This window comes from Toxotes jaculatrix, chromosome 4 (genome assembly GCF_017976425.1).
Source record: "Toxotes jaculatrix isolate fToxJac2 chromosome 4, fToxJac2.pri, whole genome shotgun sequence".
NCBI lineage: Eukaryota > Metazoa > Chordata > Actinopteri > Toxotidae > Toxotes > Toxotes jaculatrix.
Genome location: NC_054397.1, coordinates 10,492,165 through 10,514,147, shown reverse-complemented (window position 1 = coordinate 10,514,147; position 21,983 = coordinate 10,492,165). Strand labels below are relative to the sequence as shown.

Here is a 21,983-nt window from a genome sequence, read left to right as displayed (position 1 = left end):
GGAGCAGCTGTAGGATAGACGTGGGTCATCAGCTGCTAAGACTTTAGGTTTAGGATGTGGTAGTATGTCATTGTTGTATGTTGGTCATTGCAAATATAGGTTAAACTAAAGGACAGATTTTAAAAGTCTTCTGTGCTACGCTGTGAAACTGTCCCCTGTGCAACACCCCTACAGTATCAAGATTCGCCGACCCAGGGGATCTTGGGTATATCAAGCGATCTAGAAATCCAACTCCTTTGCTGTAAACAACCCATATACCACAAAAACGTTTTTGGGATGTCATATCGTCAAACACAGAGATCTGTTACAATATGCCCGCATGAACTGCCTCTGCAAACCCTGAAAAACCCTGAATGACTTAGAGGGGAAACACAACAAATGCAAATGCATCAATACAAGACACAAGGGACCACTGAACTGTTTGATGAGTATGTAAATAATGTGAATTCTATGCTATGGCCATTGCAGTCACCAGGTCTCAAACTAACTGAACACCAGTGGGTGTTGGACTGAGGTGTCAGACAGAACTCTCCACCATCATCTTTAAAACAAGAAATGAGGAAATACCTCTTGAAAGAATGGTATTAGTCTTTCAAGCAGAGTTTACCATACTATGATAAATACTATGATAAACATATCTCACAGTCAGATTTTTAAAAGAAAAGTGCAAACACCATTGCTGTAAAAATGCAAATAAATTTTGACTGCATTTTACTCACACAGAAGATAATCCAGTCAATGTGATGGTTTGGCAACAAACAGTGTCTTCTGGTTGGAAAGGGCAGATGTGACTTGCATCTGTTCTCCTCATCCCACTGTTTTTTGTTGTTTTTTTTTTGCCACCATCTGCCTCTCTCGCTCAGACATTTTCACATGGCCTCAACGAATTACATAATCAGCAACAAGACCATGCACAGCACATCACATTAATGGTAAATGAGTGAGTGGGCAAATCACTCTTCACATTCATTGTGCACTGTTTCCTGTGGCTTGATGGAAAAGAAATTATTTGTGACAGATTTGGTGGAAGACTACTTCAAATGAGAAATTTTGCTTGTACTGACAGAAAATATAAATATATCCACCACTAGGAAACAATATACACAATATAACTAAATATAACTAAAATATAACTAAAATTCTCTCATATATTTGTACATTCTACACCTTTGTATTATAGTCTAACATACAAGTTAGATTCGGTTTAGGTCAAGGGGAATTTCAGGTAATGGTATGCTTTTCATTTCCAATGAAACCTCCACAGAATAAAACCATTTTATGAGCTGCTGTACCCCATGTATTGGAACGCTTAGCTTCCTCTGAGGATAGCATCACTTCCTAAGTAAGTGAAACAAAGGCAACACCCCTGTATTGGTGTACTTTTACATCTGTTGGCTGTTAATAGTTTCATTATTCGTATGTTTGAGTATTTATCAACCCAGACAACAATCACAAACCCTTTAGAAAGACCTTTTCCAGAGAGTCATCACTTATTTGTGTAACAGAATGGTTTCAATTTGACCTATGCTAAGTCAAACAAGTCTAAAGACTTCCATAAAATAGTTCAAAAATACATTCACATCCCAGTTCAGTCTGATATGTGATACCAGAAAGTGAAAGCATGTTTGTAAGACTAGACTTTGACAAACACCTTGATAATTTTAGATTTGCAACACTTAGTTGACTAATCGGTTAGTCTTTCAATTGATCATTTGTCAATCTTTAAGGAAAAACGCAAGAAAATTTGATGGTTTCAGCCTTTTCTGCTGATCCATATATATTGCAATTTCTTCATTTTCTTTTTCTTCATCAATTTACTGATTGAGAAAATAACCTGCAGATTAGTTAGTAATGAAAATAACCATTAGTTTTCCAGGGTAGTTTTATATATGACTGTCCTTTCCAAACAAAACCTCTGACCTTTCACGTAACATGGACTAAACCATGTGTTCTGTGAGCCATTTCCCCACTACTGGTTAACTAGTGACAGTTTAGTCAGGCTAGAAGAAAATTAAACAAAATCATTACACAAGTATTCAAATAACACAAATGCAGCAAGCTTGTTGTTTTCAACTGGCAAATCATTCTTAAACATCTGGCCAAAGAACCCTCCCTTCATCCTCACTCAGCCTTTACATAACTAATTCACTGTACAGAGTGATGGCTATAGAGCTTCATCAAACATAACGAACATGTTGCTCTTCCACCCATCAGTCACCCCAGAACTACACTGTACGCATAATCAATATTGGCTGAACCATTATTAGACACATTACATGGACAAATGATGACCTCTGAATATTTTGCTCTTGTGAAAAAATATGCTTTGGGAAGCTGCTGAGTGACACTGCCATTAGTTTTTTATCTAAGGAAAAAGTAGTCAAATGTTTTTCCAAAACAGGTTAATTAAATGCACCCTTGTCCATCCTTATTTTCCAAAAAGGCCTCTCCATAGTTAATACTGTATGTATCTTTAAAGATTTTATTTTATTTTTTTTATAATTCCAAGTTTTATAATCTTTTTAAATATCAAATTCCTCTTAAAACAACCCCATAACATTAGCTCTGTTTAGGATTTTCTTGTGATCAACCCACAACATCACATTCACAAGACGCTGTTCGAATGAGAAGTGGAAATTTCCACTAGCAGCCACGGCTGGCCAAGAGATTTGCACATCTGAAACTTAATATGCCAAAGGGCAGCAACAAACACCAGGGCCTCAGAGGCAGAGCAAGAGACTCTTCAAAATGTGCTGGCTGTGGTAAGTGAACTGCCCACATTCATATGATACTGAACTAACACACCAAATTCTCAGCAATTTGAGTGGGGGAGGTTGTGGAGCAATGGTCACTCACATATCTGACCCATCCATCTAAACATAATTGTTACAAGTTCTTATGTTTTATGACAAGAGAGGCAAGTTAAATCCTCCTTTAGCCAGAGAGGAGGTAAAACAGATCAGTCACAAAGCTTACAAAATGCAGACCTAGGATACAGTTGTCAGTGAGGGGTGTAGAGAGGTTTGAAAAACTCCTTTCTCTGTTTAAACCGTGAGACACTGCACAGAGGTGGATTATGTGTTCCTTCCTGAGAAAAATGAAGATGATGATAGTGATGATCATGCACCCATTTACTTATGAAAGTAGCTTTAAGTGTTTCCACCTAAAGCCGTGAAATGTGCATTACAAAAAGCTTGTTTTTCCAAAGTTGGGCCAAGTTCTACAGTAAGTAGGTCACTGTAACAATAACTCCAGTTATGGAGATGTGGGAGGCACAGGACTTGAGTAGAGCTGACAAGGTCAACCTAATGTTGGCTGCTGATAGAATTCCAATTACTGGATTTACATCTAATGTAACTCCACGTACTGTCCAAAGCATACATAAAAAACCTTGACATATAATAAATGGTGCATGTTATCATGATTTTACAATGGAATGTATTCATTTCATTTGAAAGGCTCTTTTCCAATGCAATGTTCAGTGTTGCGCTGTTTGTTTATACTGAAGACAATGGTCTTTTTTAATAAGTGTGAAGTGTTACATTTGGGATAGCAGTGACTGATCATTCCTGACATGCAATCTGACTTTCCTGCAAGCATCAAAGGCACAAGTTATCAAGATGAGGTTTACAAAAAGTCACACTGTCGTGGAATACAGTCCGTGACTAACCCTGCACTGTAAATATAGTTAACAGAAAAGCAAATTATAGTTTTAGACTAACTTTTAACTATCTAAGCTACTACCACTAGCTGACACTCAAGACAGTTTCTAGCTACTTCATAAAAGGTTGTATTATTCATTCATACAATTAAATAAAATAAGTGAAAGTTTCTGAGGAATCGATAATTCCTTTATAATATATCAGAACATGTTATGTAAACTTTGAAAACGAAGCTATTTTTCACCTGCAGGACAAGACAAGGATTTGTGTAATGAATTAATTAACTAAACATATTTTCTCTCTGATGTGATTCATTAAAAACAACCATCTATGTTTTTGTAGCAAGTAATTAATCCCCTGTAGAATGGTGTCTGACCTGGAGATGTTAACAGCAATAAGAAAATATAAACTGCCAACAGCTCACCAAAATATACCAAAATTAAAAACAGAGTGGCATAAAATTAAGAATATAAAGTAATTAACTATAAATAAGACAAATGAAACAGTAACAACCTCTTAACAGCCACTGACTGTCACAAGAGGAGAGGTTCAAACATCAACTAAACTCACCTAAGTGGGACCAAAAAGAAAAAGTCTGTTGCAAACTTTTTTGTATTTGCTCTATCTCCCTCCCCTAGAAGCCCATAATTCCTCAGTGGACTCTGACAGTAACACAAGCTGACACAAACAAGAGGAACTGACACACACAGCTGTCTCATAGCACTCTTGTCTCCTGTATCCAATGGCACACTTTTCTGGAAGGTTTTTTTTTTTTTTTTTTTTTTTACTTTCAGTGCTCCATGCCACCTCCTTAACTGTTACCATCTGACTGCCAAGCCTTCTTATCAACTCAATTTTCTATTCTCTCTATTTGTGTGGCATGTGTGTTGACTTTTGTCTAAGTTTGCCTAGTACCAACACACACACACACACACACACCCATTTAAATCAAGAGTTACGAGTCATTTCATTTTAAAATACATTTTTCCCAACACTATTGCTGAGCATGATGATAATCAGATTGCAACAAGCCTCATCCTATACACAGATAACTACTTTTGAGAAACGGGACTCTTGGTCTACAAAGTACAGGGTCACAGTCACTAAAAATAAAACCTGTAGTCATGTGAGGGTGAGTAAGTCAAGCTGAAACATGAAAACAACCTGAACCCAATACAAGTCGTATCAGTTCTTAGAGTTATCTGCTATTGACCTGTATGAAATAAACTTATAGTCTAACCTAGACTAAATGAAACATACAAAGGTGTCATGTTTACACACTTACTAAATCAAATATTCCATCATCTAACAGACACTAACTATACACAATCACAGTGACTCTATTTTCAGCTTAAGAAATGCTTTACTTTAATGAATATATGTGGGAAATTAGTGTTTGAGACAGTCAAGTGCCTTGTGCTTCAGGCCAAGAGCAACAACATAATGCTTTGTGGGTGAAATGTAAGAGTAATAGAAGTACAATGTCAAAAGTTAGACACTAACTGCTCCACTAGATAACATGGAAGGGGATCAACATTCACTGCATATGTACATGATTCTTTGCTTTTAACACGAGCAAAACTCCTCCTCCTGACAAAACAAAAATTGCAATACTCTCCAATGGATCTGCTGTGTTCCCTGATGTTGGAATATCAATACATACAGGACCATTCAGCTCTTTCCCTGAACAATCCGCTTGCATTGCTGTGCCACTGTCCACATCTCAATCGGGTGTCAAATTGCGTAGGTAAAACCAAATCATCCATATTTTCATTACATCAAAATAACACACACACACACAACAGACTTTACTTTTATGCTGTTGTGGGTTTGATTTGATTATATTTGTAATGTTTGCATTAAGAATGCAACTGAAGCCAAATGTCTGATTTACAATTAAAAATCTTTTATCTATTTTTGTTTTAATTAAATGTGAAGATTCATTTACCTATTAAAACTTCCTTAGTCTTTATCTGTTTCTTAAGGATTAAGGATGTTACCTAATATGTAGTATGTCAAACCATATTACAAGTTACTAACAAAACGAGAGGTACCGTTGCAAAAAGACTTTACAGGTGATTGTTTGTGGAGGCTTATTATCATGGAAATCAACCTGGGCTACAGCATCTTATTTACCTTCTGTTGCACTGATTACATGTTTAGCAATGGTTAACCTCTGGCCAACTAATTAACAACACAAACGGTGTTTTAGTTCATTGCGGTTTTACAACTAATCCAACAACTTACATTTAGAAACCAATAACGGGGCCAAAAGGCAACATTGTGTTAAACAGAACACAATCCCCTTAGGTTCTTTCCCACTCTTACTAAATCTGCATAATGTACTTATATGAGAGCACTGCATTTACTGAAGGAGTCTCAAGGAGTCGGAAGGAGCACACTTGGATCACCCACGTCTCAAGTGCTGCGACAGTCAAGCTTGCCTTTTCCAGGCTGAGAAATGTGTATTTGGAACATGTTGGACTGGCTCTACATGTTGAAGAAGACCCTCAAATCTCTTATGTAATGTGGTATTTCACTATTTAACCTTTACCCTCAATGTGAGAGATGAGTGCCCCCAAGTAAGTTCCCTGCACCTCATGAGTGTTCGGTAATGCACATTTCCTGTCAGGTGGAAAATTACACAACTGGTATTAACAGACAGGCAGTATGAAATTACATTCCCTAAACTGTCATTGACTAGTAGGCTTTATAAGTGGGTGTTCACAAGCTGTTCACAAGATTATTTTAGAATAAGTAATCCCTTCACTCACAGGAGTGTGTTTTTGCATTTGGTAACATTAGGTGTCAAGAAACACAGCTGAAGCCCAGAGTATCTCATAATATCTAAAGACCCCTTCCAGAAGCCTACCAAATACCAGAACAACCATTTGCAATGCTCTGTTAGAAGAACAGTGAAGTCAAAGGAACATTACTTTTACAAGAAACATCCTGGACTGCCTGCTTTGACAAGTTTTTACTGACTGGAGAGGCCAGTATACTCCATCTGAAATGCTTGTCGATGATTAGGTAGCTTCAGAAACTCCCTCCCCTGACACCTTTCCAACGTGGATTGGGGGGGATGTGCTGACCATTCATGTAACTTTACGAAACTGACGCGTTCGACATTCGCACCCACTTCAGGCTGCGATTGGTCATCTGTGCACAGGTGAGAATATATGCTGGGTTTGAATTTCTCTTTCTTTGTTGTGTACTACCAGAAGAAACCGTATGAAAATCTGCATCACTTGGCCAGTTTTGGGCTAGCTTTTCACTCCATTAGTTATTTCAGTTATTTTAGTTAGTTGTACTAACTGTGTTTATCACTGACGTCGAGATGAATTTCCATCGAAGACATTGTACTAGTTAAGCCCAACTGAGTATTTAATAATCATTCATGCTGCTGGGAAAAAAAGTATAGGGCGGCTTTCAGCCATGTAAAGTTTACATCTGTAGTCTCTGTGTGCTTCCAGGACAGTCTTACTGTACATTGTAACTTCTGTTTTGTGAAGTGCTACATAAATAAAGTGCTTGTTTGCTTGCAGAGCTCAGGAAATTCACCAGGACTAACAGTTCATTTTTCCTCCATTTTGGACTGGAGGTGCAGTGTACAGGGTTTTCGGTGGTATCAGTCTCAGAGGTTTGTGCACAGACAAATTTCAACTTTTTGTGCTGTGCAGTCCCCTGTCCACCACAAACTGTACAGGGCTCCATTCAGTCATATAACCTCCTTTCAACACAAGTCAAGCCAATTTTATTCATACAGCCCAAAATCACAAATGTATACAACACGCAAAACCCTCTATCCTCAGACCACTGACAACAGAGGGTTCAAATATAAACTGTTCAATACTGTAACTTCATATATTCATTCTATGGATACTAGAAAGACTGAAGTGATTTGGGGTCACTGCACATTGTCTCGGATTACTTGACAGCTGCTTCCACAGTAAGAAGTCAAGTTCTGGCACCCTCAGTACCACATGGTTCATAATTAGTACTACTTTCATATTATGGCGGATTTTATTACAGAACACAGGCAGTTCACTAACTATACTAATCGATTTCTCTCTCCATTCTGTACAACTAGTCGTGTACAGGGCCACAAATTGTATTGTTCTCAGAGGTCAAGGCACAAAAACAACTAATTTGAACTTTTGCCACATGCACGTACGCAGGACTCTAGCTAGTAACCATTCCCTGAATGCCTGATAACTTCTTGATGACACTACCAATCAATCTGTGTTCCACTGTGGACAAGCGGTACTGTCATGTGTACAGAGCAGTCGTTCGTATCGCTCTCAGAGGTCAATGCACAGAAAGTTCAACAAATTTGAACTTTTGGTGCAGTTCAGTCCACTACATACTTCAGTGCAAGACTCCAGCCAATCAATAAGCTCCTTTCTACACTATCAAAAGTCAGAGAGCATAAACTTGCCTTAGACGGCTTTACAATTTGTTCAACACACACTCTCGATCTTTACACACCTGATTGGGCAGAAGAAGCCTAAAAAAATGTTGTTAAATAGTGTGATTTAATGTATTCTGTCCACAGACGTTAAGATATTAAGATTAATTATTTAGGGGAGGACATTGTACAGTGTCTCCACTTAACAGACGCTTCCACAGCAAGCACCTAATGTACAACAAAATATTACCATGATTTCTGCCATCATCAGATCTGCACGGTCGATAACAATACTACCTGCATCCCAAAGACCATAAGCACTAATTTTCCACTCCCTATACTGATGGATGCTCATAAAAAGTGGATGAATGCATACACATCCAACCTTAACGATCTCATACCTTCACTGCTGCCAACTATGCCCACTAAGGATTAGCGTGTTATAGCTCAGGCGTGTTGCAGCCCACACAATGCTGTCAGTGTTGACGGAAACACAGAGAAAGCCCTACTGTTTCCCCACCATGCGTTTTCACAAGGGTCATCACTGTTTGACTAATTGTGAGGCCAGGGGAGGTTTAAACCACAGTGGCTGCACTTTCCGTGCATGTCATACCAAACACTAAGAACACTGATATGACGTTAATGAGCCAGTAATTAGCGCTGTGAGGGATAACTTGAATAATTTCATATAACGTTATCTGCATAAAGGCAAGCTGACATCTTTATGTGGTGGCAGCCCAATTCTTGGTGTGGCAATTTTCCCGTTACAGAACGGGAGATAACTGGGCGTAGGCTCGGTAGCTAGCAACGTTGACGGCTAACCTTAGCAACGAATGACATAGCGTTACTTAACGTCAATGCTGAGCCGTCTACGGACCAAATTAACTTAGGAAAAATAAATAACGTTAAATGCCACGAAGTCAACATAGAAATATTCACACATTACTCTGAAAGTCTTTCACGATACACAGCGACTCACGGTCTCAAATAGTTGATAAAACACACGTTTGATTGCTCGTTAACTAGAAATATGACAGCATCAGTGTATGTTGCCAAGTTCGGGACATCAGTTAAAAGAAGCTAACGGCTAAAAAAAAAAAAAAAAAAGGACAGAATGACCATCCACTCACCGGCGATTCCCTCAGCCCCGGTAGTAGCTACGTTCTCCTGGAGTCTCTTTCTTCACACACTCGGGGTGCTAGAAGGCTTCAGAAAGCGACAAGTCGACCCAAACTGAAAGCGGAGACTGTGCTGACGATATTTTAAAAAAAAACGCCTTATCTTAACGTAACCAAACCTCTGCTGCAGGGCGACCTCATCACACAGCCCTGTACTGTCGACGATGGTGGCGGCTACGGTCAACGAGAATCTCGCTGGAAAACGGCGATTAATTAGTGATAGATAACAAGGGTGGATGAATGTGTGTCGTTGGCAGGGAGGCAAGGGGATCCCAAGAGTGGCTTTCTTGTTGTGATTTCCTCCCACCTCCTGAAAAAAAAAACACCCTGTCGTTGTCAGTGGGAATCGTGGCTGGCAAAATCTACACGGTTCGAACGTAAACGACTGCAAGCCCGCGACCACCAGTAGCTAGATCCCACCTCCTTCCAGTCAGCTCAGCACACACAGGCCGAGGCGTGTAATGCCGCCGGAGATTTCAGGACAGCGTGTACGATGGGAGTGATGCTAGCCCGGGAGGGAGGGAAAGAGAGGGGGTGGGTTGCTGCTGCTGCTGCTGCACATGGTCACGTAGCCGATTGCAAGCGACCTTTGAAAATAATGGTTCAGTTTAGAACCGTTTCAGATTCGAATCAACACAGGTTCCGTGTGCCATGGGATAAAGTTGCAGAGAACCAAATAAAAGCACCAAACTATCTATTTTAAATTTCAGTTTCTACAGAAAATAAATTGTTTAGAATTAAAAAAAAAAAAAAAAAAAAAAAAATAGACATAGCTTCAGTTGGTATAGTGCCAAAAAGTGACTCAATGAAGCAGTGAAAAGGACCATTAGTTGATTTCTTTTAACAGCCTGTTTAAGTTATTTAGCTACATTACTCATTGTACGTAAATGAATGTAAATGTAAATATATATATTTATAATTATATATAATTTCTATATGTTAGCTGTTTAGTTTAAATAGGCATGGCCCAGAATATATAATAATATGTATATTTTGCTTTGATAAATACCAGGCAAGGGAGTTTGATGGTTGAGAGGGTTTCAATAAGGAAAATGCCTTATATTTCAAGCATTACTGCTAAGAACCATCCTAGTTTAAAACTCTAAATTATATAATTACAATATTATATATTATTACAAGCACCAAACGCAGAAAGGATAATGGTTAATTTCTTTACCACCTAAGGAACCACATTTGGTTCTGAATTAAACCTTTATTTTTAAGGGTTGTTGTTGAAATAGCAGCAAGCAGTGTTTATTCATGTCTGCCTACTGTAGTGTACTGAATGCTATTGGTCTTTCTCAGTGATGATGATGGTGATGATGATGGTGATTCTTGCCTTTTACAGTAAGGGTTGAGAAAGGGAGTCATCCATATCTTTCCAAATTGCCTCACTGAATATGTTTGGACGTCACAAATGTATTTAGAGCTATTTTTCGAAGCTATTTGGTCAATTACTGTACAATGAAAGCAGTGTTGTTTTGTTCTGCTACATGTCGTATGTGGTGACATGGAACACAATAAGGCTGTACTACGAAAATAAACACTATATGGCCAAATTTAAAATAATCTGAACTGAGTTTCAGAGACTATTTGGAAGGCAATTCAGACTACAGTTTGGGATTTTCTTTACTGCAAAGGGACTTACACAGACAGCTAGAAGCTGGACTTTCCAACTTCTAGTTGGACTTTCCAAATTCTAGCTCTAGATTTCCTTTGCCGCAAAGGGACTTAGGCAGACAGCTAGAAGTTGGACTTTCCAACTTTTAACTCTGGCTTCTAGCCTCTATTTTATTTTACCTAAATACTTATCTGTACATAGGTTTTACTATTCTATTTTTTTTTTTTTTATCTTTTATTCTTTTTTTTTTAACTTAATGGCTCCTTTCATTTGGTGAGGGAGAAACAGTATTTTGATTTGACTGTATGTCCTGCACATATAGTGAATTGTCAATAAAAGTCTTGCAGCCTATTTCCTATGAATATTTAGAAAAGGTCTGACGTTAACTTCAGCTAAAAAATCACAATCGGCTCTCAGTACTCACATCTCTGGGGTGTACTGCAATGCAACAAGGCCTATATCAAGCAATATTTAAAATAATCTTTACTTTTTGTTGTCTTAGAAATCCAAAATACCATATTTGCAGCCGGATTAGTTTTGGTTACTGAGCTCAAATTAGATTGAGAACAAAAATAAAAAATTATGTCAACTTTGGAAGAATACGCATGTAGACTCATATATGTGCTGACTGAGTATGACTTATCAGCTCACATTTAACAAGATTATCACTAATGGGCAGCAAGCTGAGAGCACTCGGCTGGACTCACACATCACTCTCTAGATGTAATTTTAGTGCAATTATGCGCTGGTAAGCTTTAAAGAAAACCCACACGTTTTATCAATAATTCTTAAAAACTTTAAACATGAAAGGCCCATAATTGCTCTGAATTATAGTCCAAATTCTGTATAAGGTGTCACATCCAGCTCTTGAGTCAGGTCCTGTTTGTCTGTTTGTTCCTTGATACCAGTTTAGTTAGTTTCCTGTTTTTGTCATAAGGAACCCCTGTTATCTGAAGTGGCCATTCATGGGGAGTCCTCTTGTCAGCGTGCATATATCTCATTAAGATCATGAATTTCTTTAACCTGATAATGAATTTGATTGAATTTGATGTGGGTGGTGACATGGAAGTTTGGAGACACTGCAGAATTTTCTACACTTTGTTCCTGATATTTCACTTCTCTTTTACACCCTCACAGTATTGCTCACATGTCAAAGTCAAGGGTTTCCACGCATTACTAAAAGCGTAGCACTAACATTTAAATATGACCTTTTCTGTGGTAACATTTATTCAGCCAGCCTCGTAAAACATATGGTGTTAAAAAGACTACTGGTATTTAATATTTCTAATATCAGTCAAACATTTTCTCATGGTACCTGACAGTTAAAGGTGTGGGAGGCTGGTGTGACACATTTGTTTAAACTCCCTGCCAATTCCCGACACACACACATTTCAGCACTTCCTCCTAAGAAATATGAATACCGTATCCAGGAAGCCACACTTTGGCCACCCAGCCCGGCACTTCATTTCCTTTGAAACTAGTGGAGGAGCACGATCATTCCCCGATGCACATCACTATAAGCGCATGTCAATGAGGTGCAAATGACAGGGGTGCATTGTGAGATGGGCGCAGACTGGGAGTGCTATGTGACACTCCTGAATGGGTTGCCGGGGGTTGGCCGGGGGGGAAGGATGGCAGCATCCACAAAGGCCCATTGAAGGATTTCAAACTAGGTACAAGACTGGCACTGGTCCTCCTTCCCTTCCATGGGACGGCAGGAGGAGGCTGCTGCTTGGTACTGACTGAATGGAGGGATTATTTCAGAAGAATTGGAGAAAGGAGGTTTATTATCACCATGTTACACTTCCTCCAGTCTGTTGATGGCCATTATATGCACTTCTGCATATACACTACTGTCCTGTGTTACTCTTACCACTGCATCTTGCTCATACAGTCTAGAATAGGCTGTTGTTTTGTCATTAAATGTCATTAAATGGCGCAAAATATGCAAACATGGTTTGTTCTTTGATAAGGCTACAAGTTATAACTGTTCATTCTCAGGAACATTTTGTAATTTAATTCACTGACAAAAAAATAATGGTCAGAAGATGCAAAACTGATGACAACGTTTATATCCACACCAACATTTTCTATTATCTTGCACTGCTAAAAGGACGACTGCTTAATCAGAACAACTAATGATAGCTGACAACAACGTTTTCCCTCACTGGGATTGAACATACTGTATACAGCTCCATATGAAAAGTCTTGTTTTTCACAATATTTTGAAGAATAATAGTAGATTTTCAAAAGATTTGTGCTATCCCTTGTTTCAGTCCAAAAGAGAGAATGTTACAACTCCCAGAAAGCTGCAAAACCCGACTGGCTGTAAAGCCACAAGGATTTTTAATGATTTTATGAGAACCACTGTTATCCCCAATTCTGCCAGAATTACAATTAACACAAGCTAATGTATGTATATAGTGATAAAGATTATTAGTGGTGGAACAGGCACAGGTGAAACATGCAAAACACAGAAGACTGAGGAAAAGGAAATGAATTTTAAATGATGTTTTAAATGACCATTATTATTGTTAGTAAATTGACAGACTATACACAAAAGGTAACTTAGACTATGACAAAACTACACTCACTGTCAAAAGCAGGACTGAGATCGGTGTATTGCTCAGGAGCACTTAATGTAAAAGCACTATTACATAAACAGGCATAGTGCAGTTACAGTAAAACAAATCAATAGATCACATTATGCGCCATACAACTATTAGATATACATTACCTTAGACATACATTACCTCAAACCAAACAGAAACCCTGACATATTGTGTTGCAGGTTAGTTTGCTGCTTCTTACCACCATCATTTTCAGTGTTTCTGTTTTAATACACTATTGCAAGAACCAGAGGTTTTGACGGGACAAAACATGAAGTCTCAAAACTGTTCGCCTACTTTTATTTTCTTGAGGTTAAATGTATGATGCATTTGTACAGACACGCTTACACTGATGTGTATTTGCTGCCCTCTGGTGGTGAAAACAGTACATCATATGTTTAGATAATTTTGCTTTAAATTCCAGCAGGTCAATGCACGACAATGAAAAGATGAGGCATAAAAACACACTCACATTATAGCCAAAAAATTGTGAAAGTTTATTTTAGACCGACAAGAGGCCTAATTAACTATTTCTAGCTCCCATAATCAGGAGACATAAAGCGAGTGGTGAGAAGTGCTTTCTTTGTTTTTAAAAACAACTCATAAGTTTTTTTTGTTTGTTTGTTTGTTTGTTTTTTAAAAAAGCTTTATATAAAAGGTTTCTATAGAAGTGCATTTTTAGAAAAACACTGGTTGATTTATGGGGATCATGCTTTGTGGGCAAAGATTAACTGTATTAGCAGAGCTGACCTGTAGAGGCCAGAGTGGTGCTTTTTTAGTCTACTGTGGAGACTGGAAAATGAGACCCACTCCACAGCATTTAATATATTGATGTCAGATGTCATGATTATGTTACAGGTACTCGACTAGTGTACAGGACTCTCCAAAATAGCATTCAGACAGATTCAGCTCAGTATACTTGCAAGAGGTCTTACTGGGACAAAGAAACTGGATCTCATTTTCCCAGTTCTCCGGTCACCGCACTGGCCGGCTGAGGGATAAAGAGTTTATTTTCAAATATCACTGCTTGTACTTATAAAAGCACCAAATATTTTGGGTCCCCTGTCTTCTCTTGTGTCCTGAAGTTCATATACACTTTTATAGGCACATAAATAAAAGTTTAAAATTTCCCTCATGTAAATGCTGCTTTCTGCAACTTTATGGCTGTTTGACACTTAAATTATGTGTTCATTTTACTGGGAATGCAGCAATTTAATAATTTGTAGGTTTGACTCCTGCTCTCTAAGAAGCTTTTGTCTTGTCATGTTACTTTGTACCACCGAGTTGTCTGTGTGGCAATAGCAGAGCATTGTTTGAGTTCAGGACTGATGTCGTGTTTGCATCAGCTAATGGGGGAATCAGCTGTTTAATTCATGTTTTACCATCAGTGGCTCATTGATATGATGCTGTCGCCCATTTGTTTGGCTTTAAGATACGCAGTATTAAGAAGTAAATCCTGTTAAGCCGACAGCAATTTCCGGTAATCTGACTTGACACTAAATGTTGTGTTCCAGTCTAATACTGTTTATTCTTTTTCCTTGTAGTTCATAGACCAACGTTAGAGGTAGAGGAAAACTAATAGACGAGACTCTGTTTGCACCGGGAGGTCAGCAAATACATAAAACAAACTCAAAACTATCACACAAATAAATGCAGCTGACATACCGTGTTGCCTCCCTCGTCTGGAGCTAAACTCCAGTTGCAGCCTGCTCTCTGCGTTCATCTTCATCACTTGCCTCTCTCCCGGTTCTGCAACGTTTACTCCGGTTTTTCTTCCCGTTTCCGTTCGTCACATGCATAGCCTACTACGTTTTTTTTTTTTTTTTCAAAATAAAGTTCCTTGTTCATCGGAAACGAAAAAAAAGAACAATATGACAAATACATTACAAATGCACGCTTTACACATTTGACCCACCACATGTGCTTTGGGATCATTTGCACTACATGAGAAGAGGGAACCATGGTAGAATCAGAGCAGTGAGTTAGTTGAGCTTTCACAGGCACAATGCTGAATATAATAAATTCTCATACTGCCTATGACTGCTTTGAATGTATTTACTTATTTTGTATGAGCTTTTTGAGATTTACAATATCACTGATTCTTATCATTTTAAAAACATTGTTGAGATTATTAACTAACTTTAACACAGAGGCCAGTAAGAGTCAATAGTCTTTCCTCTACAAATCAGCTCCTGCTGTAGTTACACATCAGCCACATACAAGATTTTGTTCAGTGCTTTCAAGCCTGCCAGCTCAGACTGAAAGCTAGAAGAACGCCTCACATGTGAGAGAGTCAGCATCTCCTGCAGTCTGTGTGACATTTAGAATCAGCAAGGTCGCTGGGCTGCAGTGTATGTTTTGTAACAGGAGAGGTCGACGGTCACATAACTCCCCCAGGCTCTCCCACCGAGACACACATTAGCAGAGTTGCCTGTGACGAGGCAGCGTATCCAGTGACAAACACAGGCAAGATGGAAACAAGACTGTTTGCTGAGTTGACACAGTGCAAAACATGGAGGATTGCTGCAAGCAATGCACAACTGTAACTACAATTTGATGAGAAAAAAAAATCAACACTTTGCAAACAACTGCAGATTTATTGTGGAAGCAGCACTGCTGTTTTCTTTGCTTCATGTCATGGTGTTTTTTTGTTTTCCTGTTTTCCATTTTATGAAAGAGAGTGTATTAAAATGCGTGATTCCGTGGTTTCCATAAATTAAAGTATTAAACACCTCAGACATAAAGGTGCACTAATCTACATTCTATATTATCTGTTGGTGAAATGAATAATGAAAACAGTGACACATAGTGATGAACCAGCAGACAGTCATCATTCAACGTAGCAGTTCCCCTCAGCGCTCATAGCTTTGGTTTTACTGCCCACAAGTTTCCATTTCACAACTGTAATCAACCTTATTTCCAGCAGCAGCAGGCAGCTGTTTTCAGTGGAAAGCTGTGATAAACCTGCTCTTCCAGTCAGAGTTTCGTAAGCAGGATTAATAATGGGGACATCATTTTCCCACATAGCACAGTGGAGCATTAGCCCCTTAGAGCCACACTGTATTTCTTCGCAGGACTTCTCAAATCAAAAATAACACCAAAAGGAAACTGAATATTTGACCTAGATTAATCAATCAGTTAATCAGTATATCAGTGTTCTGAGTCGTCTCCTCCTCGGGTAAAAAATAAGTTTAGACCATAGAGTGACTGCATTAGGGCGTTGGTCTCTCATCCTTTTCCTGGACTTCTAAAATAACCTCCACATGCGCACAGGTCAGGTCAGAGGGTTATCCTCACTGTAGGACCACCGGATGAGACCCAGCAAAGGTCCTGAACACTAATGTGATTATCATACGTCTTTTTTTTTTGTTCTTCAGGCCAAAGACGAGGCAGGATGTGATATTTCTTATCACACCCCTCCCACTTCATGTCTATCTTTGTTCCTACCTTCTACAAGCTCAACATTGATCTTACCGCTCCTTTTTACTTTGTGGTCTCTTTCTGTAGTCCTAACTCATCATACTTTCCTGACTCAGTTGAGAAACTCAAGAACAAGTGGATGTGATTGAAATGTGGAATACAGGGGGTGTTTGTGGCCATAGATACAAGAGAATGAAGACAAATCAAAAAATTTTAAAGTTCAATTTCTTTGAGTTTCTCCACGCTTTACGCTTTGGTTTTTGTATGGATTAGACAGGCAAGATGTAACATGTTAATTAAGGAGTTTTAGAGACACTGATAGGACAATTTTGTTACCTTTGGACAAAGCGAGGCTGTCTGTTTCCCATAGTTTCCAGTGTTTGTGTCAAGCTAAGCTAACTGACTGCTGCGAACTCTCAACAAGAAAGTGAACAAGCACCTTCCTTTAAATCTTGCTTCAATTCCCTTTTACAGATTTGTTTTTTTTTTTTTTTGGATTATATCAAACTCTTTTTTTTTTGTATGTGGAATGCACTTTTTAGGCAATGCCATGAGAGTTATACATATTGTGGTGGATATACTCTGAAGATAATCTGCATATATGAAAATAAGTTAATTTAGAGAGAGAAAGTTTGAGACTCTGCTCTCTCCATATGCACATGATCAGACAGAATCAACAACTTTTTTAATTCTTTTACATTTTCAATATCTTAAAGAACAGCATTTTAATAATTTCTACGACGGTAGTTATATGAAATATGGTGAGTGCACATGGAAAAGACAAAAGTTAAAAACATCATACTCCCAGCTTTGAGCAAAAAATAAAATTTTGTTGACTGGGATTAAAACCATAAGGGTTGAACTTTAAATGTCACTTCTTTCATTAGCATTCTTTTCTGTCTTGTTTGCAAGTTTGTTTCCTCAAACAATCAAACCAGACAGTGTTGGTTAAAAAAAAACTGCACAAGGAAGACTGCAGTCTACAAGGAAGACTGCAGTCTGTTGTTCTGCTGATTCAGAAGGAGAACTGGAAATGGACCAAGGAATTGAACATGCTGAGTAAAACAAGCATCCAGACAAAAAGATGCAAGATTTACTCTAAAAAGGTGACAAAGTTTAACAGTGGTTATTGATTAGATTTGTTTTTATTTCTGGAAGTACTTGCATTACATAAAAAGAAGCGCAAAAATGAAAGATCAAAAAGTTATGAGTGTTTAAAGTTGAACCAACCTTAAAAAAAAGAAAAAGAAAAACAACATTAATACATTTGTTTTGACAGCTTTGGCCCAAAGAAAATCAGATGATGATAAATCAAAATTAAACAAGGGTCACATAATACAAAAGAAGGAGGTGAAGACTTACTCTATGTTTTACATTTCTGTGTATGCACATTGTTAGCACCTCTCAGCCTTACTAAAGCCAGATAAGCTGGTTTGTCCTTTGGGCTGTTTTGTGAGAAAGGCAGCTTACTAGTTAACATGTGTTTGAGAGAGACTTGAGAGTAGAGTGAGGAGGGCATCAGTTTCAGTGAGGAGGGGAGGATTTGGCCAAAACACTTTGTGACAGGGCTCCTTGTTACACTATAACAACAGAAAACTCAGACCTCTGGCCAAGACCTGTTGCGCAACCGGTGGTGTGATATTGTACACAAAAGGGAGTGAAATAGAGTAAGGGGCAACAGAGATGAAAGGATAAGAGGGGAGAATGCTATCTGGAGATGACACCAAAATGTCTCCAATGTTACAAAAGTGTTTGCTTGCTCTGATTAACACTTTTTAACACATTTAAATTCTCAAGGACACCCCACCTCCACAGATACCGCATGTCCAGGTTGGTGATTCTTTACAAATGACTCACTCAGATGCAGTTACCACCAATCATCACAGTCCCTTTAATGACTGTGATGTGAAAATATATAGTGAAAAATATATTTTTAAAAAAAGTCTTACTATTTACATTTAACATTGTAATGGCTTTGTTGTAATGAATTAACAGCAAGAAAGACACAAGTTTGTGTGGTTTCTCTTCACATTCCAAACACATGCAGGTTCATTAGAATGGAGACTCTAATTTAGAATAATTATCATTTTGAATACCTGTTAGCCAAGGCTGTACCACTGAGGTCCCAATCTTTGGGCACCAAGTTCATATTTAAGACTCCCTATACAATGTTATTATTTTAAATCAGCCAGAAACATCAAAAAGTCAGCTGGAGAAAGCACCTTCAACCAATTCATGGTGCTAATGTTAGCCTTCTTGCTAAAGCTCATAAAAGCAGCAGTAACTAAGGAGGGTGGATTTAGTGAACAGCAGCTGGACCTGGACACATGACCTCAATATTTCTAAAATCCTTTGATCTATTTAATGGAGACAGACTTATGTTTTGACAACATGAAATTTAACTTGCTCCAGACAATATGCATTCCTCTCACAGAAGTAAGAATGCTTATTGCTAAGAATGTCCTGCACTGAACTCTGCAGCTGACTCCCTGAGGCTCAGTAGTGGATGTACTTTCCCACTCATGTACGACCTTGAAGTCTGACTAAAGCAAGTTACACTATCACAATAAACCTTCCATTAATGGCTGCACACTTACTGGGCCTTTGCACCTTCCTCACTGCTTCATGGTGGGGTTGGAGGTAATGAGTCACTCTGTAGTATTCATGCAGGTTGCTTGTTGCTGGGGAATGGCTCAGGATCATGAAAGGCAGTTGTAGCCAGCTGACTGACTCCCCTCTTCACTCAGTTCCTGTGCATGCTCCAGCTAACCCATCAATGAAAAGCCACTTTCTTCCCCCCCTCTGGTGCGTGGCTGTGGAGGAGAGCGAAAGGGAGGTGGGAAAACGATAGACAATACAGTAAACCAATGCAGCCCAGTCTCACAATGTGAGGTCTCTGTGCCCTGGTAGACCAACAGACAGAGAGGCCTTTCTCATGATCCAACTGCTTCACCAATCCCACGCCAGCATTCCTCTGAACTTTAATTATGCAGCAAACACATGCATATTCACGTGCTAATCACGTCACCTCGGCTAGGACACCCTGTAAAGTAATTAAGATAGCAAAAGAATCATGTGATCCAAGGGGACCAATACATAGAGAGGACATGGCTGGCTTGTGATTGCATAATCCTGTCAATAAAAGACTGGCTGATTGTTTAATCTGTGTTGATGTATCTTGTAGGAACCCACAGGATGTCCTGCTGTGCCATTACAATTTTAGCTTCAGTGAGCACAGTATGGCTCCATCCCATGTCAAAACAAAATCCAATTAATACAAATATTTTGCTTTTACATGGTGAGTGTCTGGATATATTATTTACACTGTGTGTAAGTGTGTGGTTGTTTTTGGTTAATTTAATCAAATTTGGCACTATTTATTCCTTCGTATCTTCTCCTCACTAGTTTGTTTTGTTTCTCTTTATCTACATTTTTATCATACCTTTTATTGTATTCATTCAAAATGAAATTATTATTCATGCTTATGTTTTTTATGTTGCTAAGGTAAAATTGCCATAGTTTGTGTTGCTTTGCCTTAAAAAGCTACTTCAGAATAACAGTTTCTGTACAAGTGTCCAGGCAAGAAGGGGCACTTAGTACACTATGATATATTAATTATATAATTAATTATATATTAATATAACCATATACAGTAAGTGCTAATGCTTTATGTACATTGGGTATGCTTCCATTGACTTGTGCATTTATTAATCTAGGCTGAACTTGTTGTGTGTTGGTGGTCAGAAACATGGCAGCAGGAGACAGTAAAAGGTTATCTCAGTTTCAGACTTTAGAGGACAAGGATATATAGGTTGTATCCTGGAGGCAGTACCTACCTGGCCTATGTCAATCTCACAGAAATACCAGTAAAAAAGATTAGTTCATTTATCCTGGGCCAGCACTAAGTGGATGAAATGTTTTGGATGAAGTGTTTTGTGGGTGATATCTACTGGAATGCGTAGGTTGCATAATGACAACTGGGTGAGAACTGTTGGAACACGCAAATTTCAGTGTGGGATATAAAGATGATATGCAGTCACCCCATGAGACCACTCCATTTTCGATTACAGTGCTGAAAAGAGGTTCTCAATCGCTGTCAAACCGCAAGCCAGAGCAGCCTGTGTTTGGACATGTCCTGTCATAACTGTGCACCTAGTGTGACGTCGGAGTGAGACATTCAAAGAAAAGTGATAACTGCATTCTTTCCTGAATGCGCACGAAACTCAGCCATCAGTCTGTGTTAGTACACAGAGTACCTGATCATTTTTATCTTTTTTTCCAAACAACAGTTAACTGAAAGTTGCTTGGGAAGCAGAATAGTTCACACAGGAAAGACTTTAGGGAACCAAGTCATTTCATCTCAAGCATGACGATCAAGCTGACCGAAAGTATCCCCACCATTTAAACACCAGTAGCCATGCAACAGTTGGAGAGCTACAGTTTCCAAAATGCTTCTCCAACAACAAAACAAATCTAAACTGCAATATCAGAATGTCACTGCCAAGAAGAGGAAGAAAAACTTTGTTCACAGCTTCATCGAACTTTGAACGCATGCTTAATCAGGATGGTGGAAAAGTCACTTGTGATGATGTTTAATCTCTTTCAAAGTTGGTGACAAACAAAATCAATGATCCACTGATCAAAAAGAATTACTGTTCTGTCCTTGAGCAGCCTGTGGTCCTTTCTAAAGAAGAAAAAGAATTCATTTTCCAGCAGTTAAATAGGAGAGTTATATAAAATTAAACAGACGTTAAATAGGTTATGTATTCAAGCTAAGCAAAGCCGTTTGCTACTGTATCTTGCAGTGCTTGCCTCTAATGACTGACACCTGCTTGCCAACTGACACATTTTTATAATCGTGTTAATTCTAATTAATCCTAATCGGGTCAAACACAAAGACCTTACATTTTTGACTTTCTTATATTGAATTTAATTGAATTAAGATGCCTCCATTGGTTCAAGAGTTTTTGTCATTTGGTTGGAAGGTATAAATCAGACCAAAGAGTGGAGAGGACTTTGTACTGCTTTGACATGGCACCAGTAGATTTCATAATCCATGTGAGAACTGAGAAACTAAATCATTTC

At 38.5% G+C, this 21,983-nt stretch overlaps 1 protein-coding gene across 2 annotated transcripts in view; it reads right to left on the bottom strand.

The window, feature by feature from the left end:
• Nucleotides 1–15,254, bottom strand: part of rnf24 (ring finger protein 24) — a 33,580-nt gene extending 18,326 nt beyond the window's left edge. The window contains exon 1 of one of the 2 annotated variants that reach the window (XM_041036708.1): nt 15,144–15,254. The gene's annotated coding sequence lies outside the window, so the exon portion shown is untranslated. Of the gene's footprint in view, nt 1–9,200; nt 9,720–15,143 lie in introns of those variants that run through there. The other variant, XM_041036707.1, reaches the window with a different exon arrangement.
• Between the last annotated feature and the right edge of the window lie 6,729 nt (nt 15,255–21,983).